This window comes from Diadema antillarum, unplaced genomic scaffold (genome assembly GCF_040938485.1).
Source record: "Diadema antillarum isolate AM-2024a unplaced genomic scaffold, OU_Dant_1.0 seq00000400_RagTag, whole genome shotgun sequence".
NCBI lineage: Eukaryota > Metazoa > Echinodermata > Echinoidea > Diadematoida > Diadematidae > Diadema > Diadema antillarum.
The window spans coordinates 1,914,023-1,924,161 of NW_027271391.1; the positions used below are offsets into that span (position 1 = coordinate 1,914,023).

The window sequence follows — 10,139 nt, forward strand, 5'->3', positions numbered from 1 at the left end:
ACCAAATTAACATTGTTAATACTATAAATATCTGTCCATTCCTCTAAAAATAAATTCTGTTTCAATAATTCCACATTACGTTTTGACTCTTTATAGTACCATATTTTATCATGTAATTTATTGCGACCCACTTTACATTCACAAATTGAAAATATTGGTAAATGATCAGAAACTTCAGAACATAATATACCCCCCATAATTGTATTATTATACACATTCGAAAATATATTATCAATCTGAGTTGACGAGTGTGGATTTATCCTGGTGGGTTTATTGATAATCGACATAAAACCATATGAATACATTAAATGCATAAAATTAAGGGAATTATTGTTATCGGATGTGGGGGAAAAGTTAATGTTGAAATCACCAAAAATAAAAACATGTTTGCTTTCATTACCTATCTTATGGAGATATAAATCCAATTCATCACAAAATAATTCACAATTCAGATCAGGAGGTCGATAAATTAAACCTATAATAACGTTTTTAGAGATTGGGTTCTCAATTTCAATAAATAACGTTTCTGCATATCTTAACGTGATTTCAGAACGGATTTTGAACTGTAAATTTTGCGCAATAATATAAAACGCAACACCGCCACCCCTTTTTCCTTGACGATCAGCCCTAACTAATTTATGATTGGGTAAATTAAAGATATCTGGGGAGTTTTGATGTAACCAAGTTTCACTTATTCCAATAACAGAAAATTCAAAATTGTTTAAAGAGTGCAAAAGATTTTCCATATATTCAAAATTTTTATTCAAACTCCTAGAGTTTATATGAAGAAGTGAAATATTATCTGAACTATACGATACAATATCATTGAATTCAAGGGGTGTGTAATATTTACTGTCGCGCATAGGCATAATGTCAGCAGGAATATCGGGGGTATTCACATGTGACGACGCCATTCCGTAATACAGAGATGTAAATTACCGGAGATTTGAGAGACAACAACTGCATAGGTGCTAATGTGCATTTTGCAAGTGCATACTTCTGTGCAGGTGTGTGTGCAAAGTGCAAATGTGTGTGGGGTTTCAATATACAATACAAAATTTGGTACAATTAGACCCATCTTGGTCACACTTACAATAATTACTAGTACGCAATTACAACAGATCACCAGGGGATAGCCGGACCACTCAGTATAAAGGTGTTGTGTTTTAAAACACGTACAGACAGAGAATTCAAGGACCGTGACACTTGCCCAGTTAAAGTTCAGGGAGACTTTCCCGTATACAGGGGGGGGGGGGGGGAGTAAAGGGGAGTAAACAGTAAAGGTACATTTCTTGCAACATCTGTATTGGCTATTGAATGTGGGACTTTTAACCATGCACCCATTAACACACGTATCAGAGAAAAAAAAAACAGTACAAATACTGAATGGAAATCAGGGTGTTAATAGCAACCCGTTTAACATGCGTCAAACGCAGGTGCTACTTGCAGTGGCTTAATTACCATTGGAGATCAGTCGGCCGTGGCGCGAAAAAGCAGCCACGCCTCGTGTCGACACACAACATGTGAACGATTATACATTCATGGAAACTGCTTACTGTACATGTATACGGACGTCTTATCAATGGGTTCGGAGTTTCAACAGGTGATTCGTAGAACAAAGGGATTTTTTTTTTCCCGGACAGTTCACAGGAGGATAAATATCTGCCAAAGCAGTGAGGGATGTGCTGTACTAAAAATAATAATAATGATAAAAAAAATCGGAGTTCAATACCAAAAAGTGTGGGAGGTTTAAAAGAACCATCTACCAGTTATAAATTAAAAAAGATTAGTGACTTTCTTTAAAAATTTAAAGTTATGGGTTCAAAAACATTTTGAAACTATGAAGTGAAATATGTGGGTAGAAATGTCTGGCTTCAATCTATACGTGAAAAAATGAGGTACTATAAACTGTCACCATACTGTGGAGAATGACCAGGTGGTGGATGAGCATAACCTTGCAAAATTGAACCGTGTATCCCTAAAATGATGACGGAAAAAGGTTTTCTTTTTTTTCCCGTTAAACTTTCTTGATAACCGCCATCAAAACAAAATATATATATATATATATATATATATATATATATATATATATATGTACATATGAATGTATATAATAGGAAATAAAAATGGTTGAAACAAACCATGGTTCTATCATTCATTACACACAGCGTTGGGAGTCACAGTGGATCAACAAGGAGGACAGATAGCGGAGGCGTGGAGGGGAAACCTCGCCCTGACATTGGTTTACGCACAAGACACGTAATTAACAACACATATATTTGTAGTGATGTTACAAGGTACAATTGAGTTCTACGGTTAAATATCGAAAAAGGAAAAATGTATGGAAGCTTAGTTGACAATTGGTTGACTTCAGATGTTCTTGCTCAATAACAATAAGTTGTAAGAAAAAGGAAAACTGTCAACCAAAGAGCTCCGGATGGGAATGTGCTTTGACATTCCCATTCCCAGTAATGGTGGACTTGGCAATTGAAGGCAACCGTTTTCGATCAAAGATTACGTAACTTTTTTACGAGTCAAAGGGCGATGCCCGTCAGATAAATCCAACAGGGCAAATAAAATCTTCCTGTATGGTAGCTTTTTAATGGTTCCTGGAAGGTAGTGACAAACATACATTCTTTTCGTGGCTAATGTGTTAAATTATTTTTTTTCTTTATTTGTTATTTTTTTTAACTCAACCGACGCCATTGTGCCTTACATGATCCTTAGCCACAATAAAACCAATACAAGTTGATCATGAGAGTCAAAGTGTCGAAGTATTTGACCCCTCCATACGAACAGGAAAAATGGCTCAAAAGACCGATATAAAATATTAGATTTAATTTTTGCCGTGGTGAGGAAGGGGAGCCACGCCCTGTGTCTATATTTTAGACGTGTGTGGACAACTATAAAGACTACACATTTATTTGTTTTTTTATATATAATTATGGTTACGTTGCAGAAATAACTGAATAAAATCATTGGTTAACACAAATTCATTATACAAATTCATTACAAACTTTAGAGTTCCTTTATATGAAAACCAAAGGACCGTGGCCCTTGTCCAGTTAGGGAGGGGAGGGGGGGGGGGGGAGTAAAGGGGGAGTGAAGGTACATTTCTTGCAATCTCTGTATTGACTATCAAATACGAGACTTTTAACCATGTACTCAGTACCCATTAAAAGACACGTCGAAGAAAAAAATACTGTACAAATATTGAATGGAAATCAGGGTGTACAAACAGGAACCCGTTCAACATGCGTCAAACACAGGTGCCACTTGCAGTGGCTTGATTAACATACAGAGATATAAGTAGGTCGTGGTGTGAAAGAGTAGCCACGCTCAGTATCTACACTAAACATGTGAACGATTACACATTCTTGCAAAATTCTGATAGTACACATGCATAGAATAAGAACGTTACGTCAGTGGAAACACCTCTGACTGTCACAAAGATGATTTGCAAAACAAAATAATTTTGTTGGGCAAGTACAGGGATAAATGCCTGCCAAAGCAGTGCAGGGGATACTATACTGAGAAAATCGAGGTTCAATAACAGGAAGTATGGAGGTTTGTAAAAACCGTTTGCCAGTTATCAGTAAACTTCAAATTGATTAGTAACTTTCATTCAGAAAGTTGGAGATATGGGTTCAAAAAAGTTTTGAAACTTAAAGGGAAACAGGCAGGTGAACATTTCTGGCTTTACAATTGATACGTGAAAACGTAAGGTACTAATTGTCAACATTCAGCTCGCAGGCTGGTTGGCGGATGAACATAACCTTGCCGATTTGAACTGTGTACCCCTACAGTGATGACAGAAACTGATTTCCCTTTTTTCTCATTAGGTTTTTCACCTTACCGGTTATCAAAATCTTTACAATATAATGTGATTTCTTTAAATATAATAATTTATGAAGTGAATCTCTGTACATTGATTCACAGTGGATCAACGAAGAGGTCGGATAGCAGAGGCGTGGAGGGGAAACCTCGCCCTGACATTGGTTTACGCATGCACAAGACACGTAATTGGCCACATGTGGTGAGGCTAATACACAATTGAGTTCTATGGTTGAATATCAAAACAAGGAAAAATGTATGGAAGCTTAGCTGACAATTGGTTGACTTCAGATGTTCTTGCTCAGTAACAATAAGTTGTAAGAAAAAGGAAAATTATCAACCAAAGAGCTCCGGGTTGGAATGTGTTTTGACATACCCGGCCGCAGTGATGGTGGATTTGACCATTGAAAGCAGCCCATTTTCAATCAGAAATTATGTAACTCTCTTTATTTATCAAAGGATAATGCCCGCCACTAAATCCAACGGGCAAGACAGGGTATAAAATGGAACATTCCTGCATGCATGGCAGCCTTATTTAGCTGCTGAAGGGTGGTGACAAACATACATTCCGTTCGACGCTAAAACGTCAAATGTTGTTATTTCTTTTTCTTTAATTATCATTTCTTCTTAACAAGCTAACGCAGTTGTGCCTTTCAGTTGTTCTTCGTCACAATAAAACCAATACAGATTGATCGTAAAAGTCCAGGTGTCAAGGTATTTGACCCTTCCGAACGAACAGCAAAAATGGCCTAGAAGACCGATGTAAAATATTGACTATAGCTTTACCGTGGTGAGGAGAAGGAGCCACGCACTTTTCAATTCTCTTAAGAAATCTAAAAGATGTACGCTGTTGAGCTTTGTTGGCAAAGAATTGCAGGTAACAGCAGATAGTTGAGAGAATTGAGGGTTTGGTGAAAAAAAAAAAAAACATGCCCAGTGGTGATTTTTAGATGTCCGGATGTAGGGCCATGGCAGATTTGACCTGTGAAAAAAAAAAGTGACCATTTTAAAAACTATCGGCCTGCCGGAAGCACGCGCACCCAACTCCCAATTCAACTGCTATGTGCATGCTTTCCACATAGGCCAATGGTGTGTAATGGTTTCGCTAACAGAGAACTGAGGATATTCTTTTATACAGTTCAGATGACCAGCAGGCACGGAAGGGTCTGGAAATTATCTGAATGAAATGCAATACTGACCTTTTTCAGCGAGTCACTCAGGATATCTTCTTCTGGAGGGCGAATCTTTTAAAACTTTACTTCGATTTACAAGAGAAATCAACAATGAGCTATTCAAGGAAAGACGTTTCCAACACACGAATAAAAAGGACTTACAATAGGTAGACTGCCAGTTTATGCTTTCCGGATGAATCGGATGGTCCACACGATTGCGCATGCTCATAACTGTTGACATACTGCTGATATACTAGGGGTGAGGCTGTACATGTACTTGTAAAAGCAAACTTTAGCGTAGAAGGACGTCCGAAGGGGGATTTCCCCTATATGACGTATTCCCCTCAGTGATTTTTTTCTCCCGTTCCTCCCCTCTCTTTCTAACTTCCTCTCAGCCAGTTCTCACACCTGTGTATAAAGTTGACCATCTTAAACCTCATCACTTGACGTAACAATTAAAGTATTACAGAACAATATTAATGGAACACTCACTAGAAAATGAGCATTGAACAGTTGGATACATATCAAATTGTCATTCGCTGCGTTTGGTAACGCCAAATTTATAACGCCGAATCTATAAACGGCATCTCTTGTGAAGATTCGGCAGGCGTATGTTTTAAATAGTGACGAGCAGGCGGTGATCTGACGTGAACCAAGTTGGCATGTACATGCTTTTATAAACACGAGAGAATTGCGAAAGTTTTTTTTTTATTTTTCATTATCATTGATTTTTAACAGATCCTCAATTGACGAACATTCACCGATGCCAAACATTAAGCATGTTAAGCGTGTATATTCTATGCGAACACATACTTTGAAAAGTATGAACTCTTCGAAGGCCGTATGGGTAGAAACTGTGATGCATATTCTATATTGCTAAGTGATCTTGGAAGCATCATCAAAAGAAGCTGACAGGTAGAACTTCAGCCTACGTTACATAATATTCGCACTAACTACGGTCAAGCTGTAAAGCAAACTTGGATTGTTTGCTGACGGATAGCGTCATGTCCACATGTTGATCACATGAATGGAGAATACACGCAACCACAGGACTCGGACAGATAATGTCTGTAATATAAATGTACATATCTCGAATCTGACGGTGATGAACACATGCCAGATTCTATCATATCGAATCTCAACTTGTTCTATATTGAAAGATACACATATTCAAGCAAACAATCCAACAAGACAAAACATAACAAACAAACAAGCCAAAACACATCTTTATATCCGGTTGTCCGGTTATGCAATCAAAAAGACACAACTCGAAATAGACGTCGCACTTCAGCTGCTGTCATTTCTCAAAGCGAATATTCGGAAGGGGTAAGGGTGATCCCTCACTGGCCAGCTGTTAAAAAAAAAAACACACACACACACACAAAGTATTGTGTCAACACATTACCGGGTACGCCATTCCTCAGTCCATTCACGCTTCCAAGTCTAAGTGACGGTGGTCAACAAGGTAAACACAAAACATCACCATTTACAGGTCGGCTTACTATGAGGGCGTTAGGGGTTTCAATGAATATTGGCCCAGTTTTAAGTCTTCTGCGGTACATACATGTGAATACATTTTGATAAGACATTCAATAGCTGTGTAGCATATTGACAATATTCTATGATGCTATTTTGTTTGAACTTCTTTGATCGGTTTGGGAATAATTTAATTATATTCATGCTATCACCTGTGTGATGTGTATTTATACGTAAAACATTTATATAAGACACAAAAGAGATGATTACTCATGTCAGTCTATTACACAGCTACGTTGTATCTGATTGTCTGTAGATTTTTTCACTTGTTTGAGTCTTTTCTGATCCCGACAGATTTCGTGTTGTTGTTTTTTTTTTTGCATCACAATGCTGTTGGTTTCCTATATGTGTTCTTGTATTAATGATTTTTGTATCACACTCTGGGTATTTTTTTTTTTTCAGTTTGACAGGCACATGTGCCTTGCATGCAAATGGTGAACAAACTCGTTCAATGTGGGTTATTGTAGTCTTCAGTCTTTGATCATGCCATTTCTGTCAGGATTTCGATAATTATACAAATGGCGAGTGGTCACGAGTGAGACGGTACAGGATTTTGCAAGGGGTAAATATAATCAGTGTAATACCGAAATTATCTTGTCCGATCAGCGGTCACAGTATTCACTATATTCCACGAAGTTACTCTATTATGATCTCTTTCAAAATACCGATCTAGTTACTTTTTTAAAACCATCAAAAGTGGATTGGGATGTCAGATCTGTTGACAAAATCATCCCACAGTCTATAGCCCTATAGTAGCTGAGGCTTTTCTATTCAAAATGTATGTTTATCCTGGGCAAGGAGAAGCTTAACAACTTATTCGATATCATAAGAAGTGTATCTAAAACTTCTTACAAACAATAAACTTCTTATGACAAGCTTATCTAAAATCAGATTTCTCTAATAGATATTCTGGGATATATTGTGCGGTGATTTTCTTAATCAAATTCAATGTGTTTTTCTCAGGTCTTTGTTCCAGTGCCAGTGGACAAAGTTTTACAAAATTGAAAATTAGTTGGATATCTGGTTTCCACTCTTTGTACAGTTTTGAGTATTTTGACATTTTACTTCTTAGTATTATTCCAACGACATTGCAGTAATCCAATCTGCTTTGTGTAGTTGTCTTATAGAAGACAATGATTGCTTTTTGAGACACGAAATAATTACCATTTTCTTATAATGAGATAAGATGTCCTATGCTGTTCAGTACAGAACTCATTCCCGCGCAGCATAAAATCAGTGGTGTTCTTTATTCTGAATCACACGACTTTCGTATACCCGGATGTTCGAAATCCGAAAATGAAATAAGATTTGTTAATTCAAACTTTGTGTCATTATTCTTAAGGTTCGTATTCCGAAAATGAGTGGAAATAAAAAGGTGCGTATCAACAAACCTTCTGGATTATTATTGTTGTTATCATTATTATTATTATTATCATCATTATTATCTTAATTAATTCTCCACTCATGTTAAGGATCGCCCTTTCTCAGTCATAGAGCTAATTTTCAAAATGGTCTTATTTCATTACGATCAAGCTTAATTCGTTAAAGTAGGAACTTAATATGTTGTAGGATTAACAAACCTTGGATATCCCGAACCATTTTTGTTTTTCGGATTAATGAAACTCCGGCATAACGAACCTTACTGCATTTTCGGAATTATGAACCTTTGGAATAACGAACCTTCGGAATAACGATTCTTTTGCATAATGAACTGTAGCCTATAGCCTACAAAAAGGGTAGGCCTATTCAAACGTGATGGATTATCATGTACAGAATGTATATGACAGATTGTGTACACCATCGTTGTGATAGCTGTGACCCCCCCCCCCCTCCGCCCCTTTCTTGGTCTCTCCGTGATCATAACTACGGTAACTTTATTTCCTATCACGTAGACAGAAAGTGTCATACAGATATTTCATGGAAAAAATGAAATGTAAGCTGGAATTTGAATTCTAGCCATTATGAACAAATTTTTATGGCGAAATTGTAATTTTTCAAGGGACCCTTTCAGTGCTGTACAAATGACAAACAGAGATTCGTGCATAATTATAATCATGATAAGGCAGAGGGGTAAAGATATGCCATGATTTTTTTTTTTTTTGGTAGATTGTCTCTCTCTTTCTGTACAAAATGTATTTTTGAGATCACAACTGCTGATGTTCATTTGTACAGAGGGAGACAATTATATTGATAAAAATCGTAGGTGCATATATTTTGATTTTCATAATTTTCAAGATCATCCTACACATTAGAAATATTCATCCGGTAAGTACATTTTTGAATAAATTTAAAAAAACTCATTTACTTCTCCTTAAAATTATTATGTTAATTTGGTACATACCTTCTGATAAATACTAAAATGTCTATTTACATATCCCTCGCGTGATAACTATAAGAACTAGGTTTAGATCGGAAACTAGCTATGTTATGATAAAGTTAACATTTCTGCCCAAATGAGAACGTGGCTGAGATGATTAGTCTTACTACCAGACACAGCCGAAAACGCAAACCACATTCCAAGATGAAAAATGACTTTAAAATGCGCCACAAATATGTTCGGCACGATTAGTATGAAAAAATTAAATGTGGATGAACTTTTCAACTTGTAATTACCAATGTAGAGATGGGGGAAATATATAGTAAATGTTATAGTGTAATCTACGGTGACTACGCTGTACTGCAATTGGCTTATTGCTAAAGGAATAAAGAAGAATCAATTTTCTAGTTTGGTTTTGGTTCGGTTGGGTTTATTTCTGCATTCAAATAAGTACAAATTCAAACTAGAAATACAAAATATACAATGACAACTATTAAACAAGTAGACAAATATAAACAATAGTATCATACAATAAACATGTACCATACATATAAGAATATAGGAAGTATTTTTCCAGTAAATGACAGAGATAATTGAACGCAGGAGCGCGGTTAGGCTGGAAATATAAGATGGGGCCTCAAGGCAGGGTTGTTTCTCAAAATGAAGCCCCCAAACAAGGAGTCCACATTGCATTTGTATTTGGTTTATTGCATGCTAAGGTTTCTACACAAAATGAAGGGATGAGAGAACTATTTCGTAATTCACAAATATATTACATGACCTTGCGATCCATAAACAAGCCTACATGTTTGTAATTGCTAATAATAACACTACCATATTGACTAGCAATTATGACCCGTGACAGCAATACCAAAATTTGACTAATTGTTAAGTGAATTTTATAAACAATCAACTGTGTTTCATACAATGAAACAATCTGACGTCAAATTTCACAACGATTTCTGCTCCCATTTTTCGTTTATGACCTTTATAAATCACTCTTACTTTTATAATTACTTTTGTATTTCTATGTTATGTATTCAGACTGTATTCCTTATATATTAGGAGTGTAAACGTGTATTGTGACTTTTGATGTTGGTTTTGGAAAATCATTTGCAGTATACTTTCACACACTGCAGACAGAAGTATGGTCAAACTCATGCAACCCTGCTAGAAAAACATAGTGTTTCAGTGTGTGTTCACAATGCATTCACATAGTCGACAATGCGAAAATGCTCAATTTATAACAGAGTCCATTTCACACTGTGGTGTGGTTTTTC

The 10,139-nt window shown here is 36.4% G+C and overlaps 1 protein-coding gene across 1 annotated transcript in view; it reads right to left on the bottom strand.

Annotated features, from left to right (window-relative positions):
• LOC139732132 (uncharacterized) overlaps positions 1-10,139 on the bottom strand; it is a 113,654-nt gene that overhangs the window by 62,373 nt on the left and 41,142 nt on the right. The gene's annotated exons all lie outside the window — the stretch shown is intronic.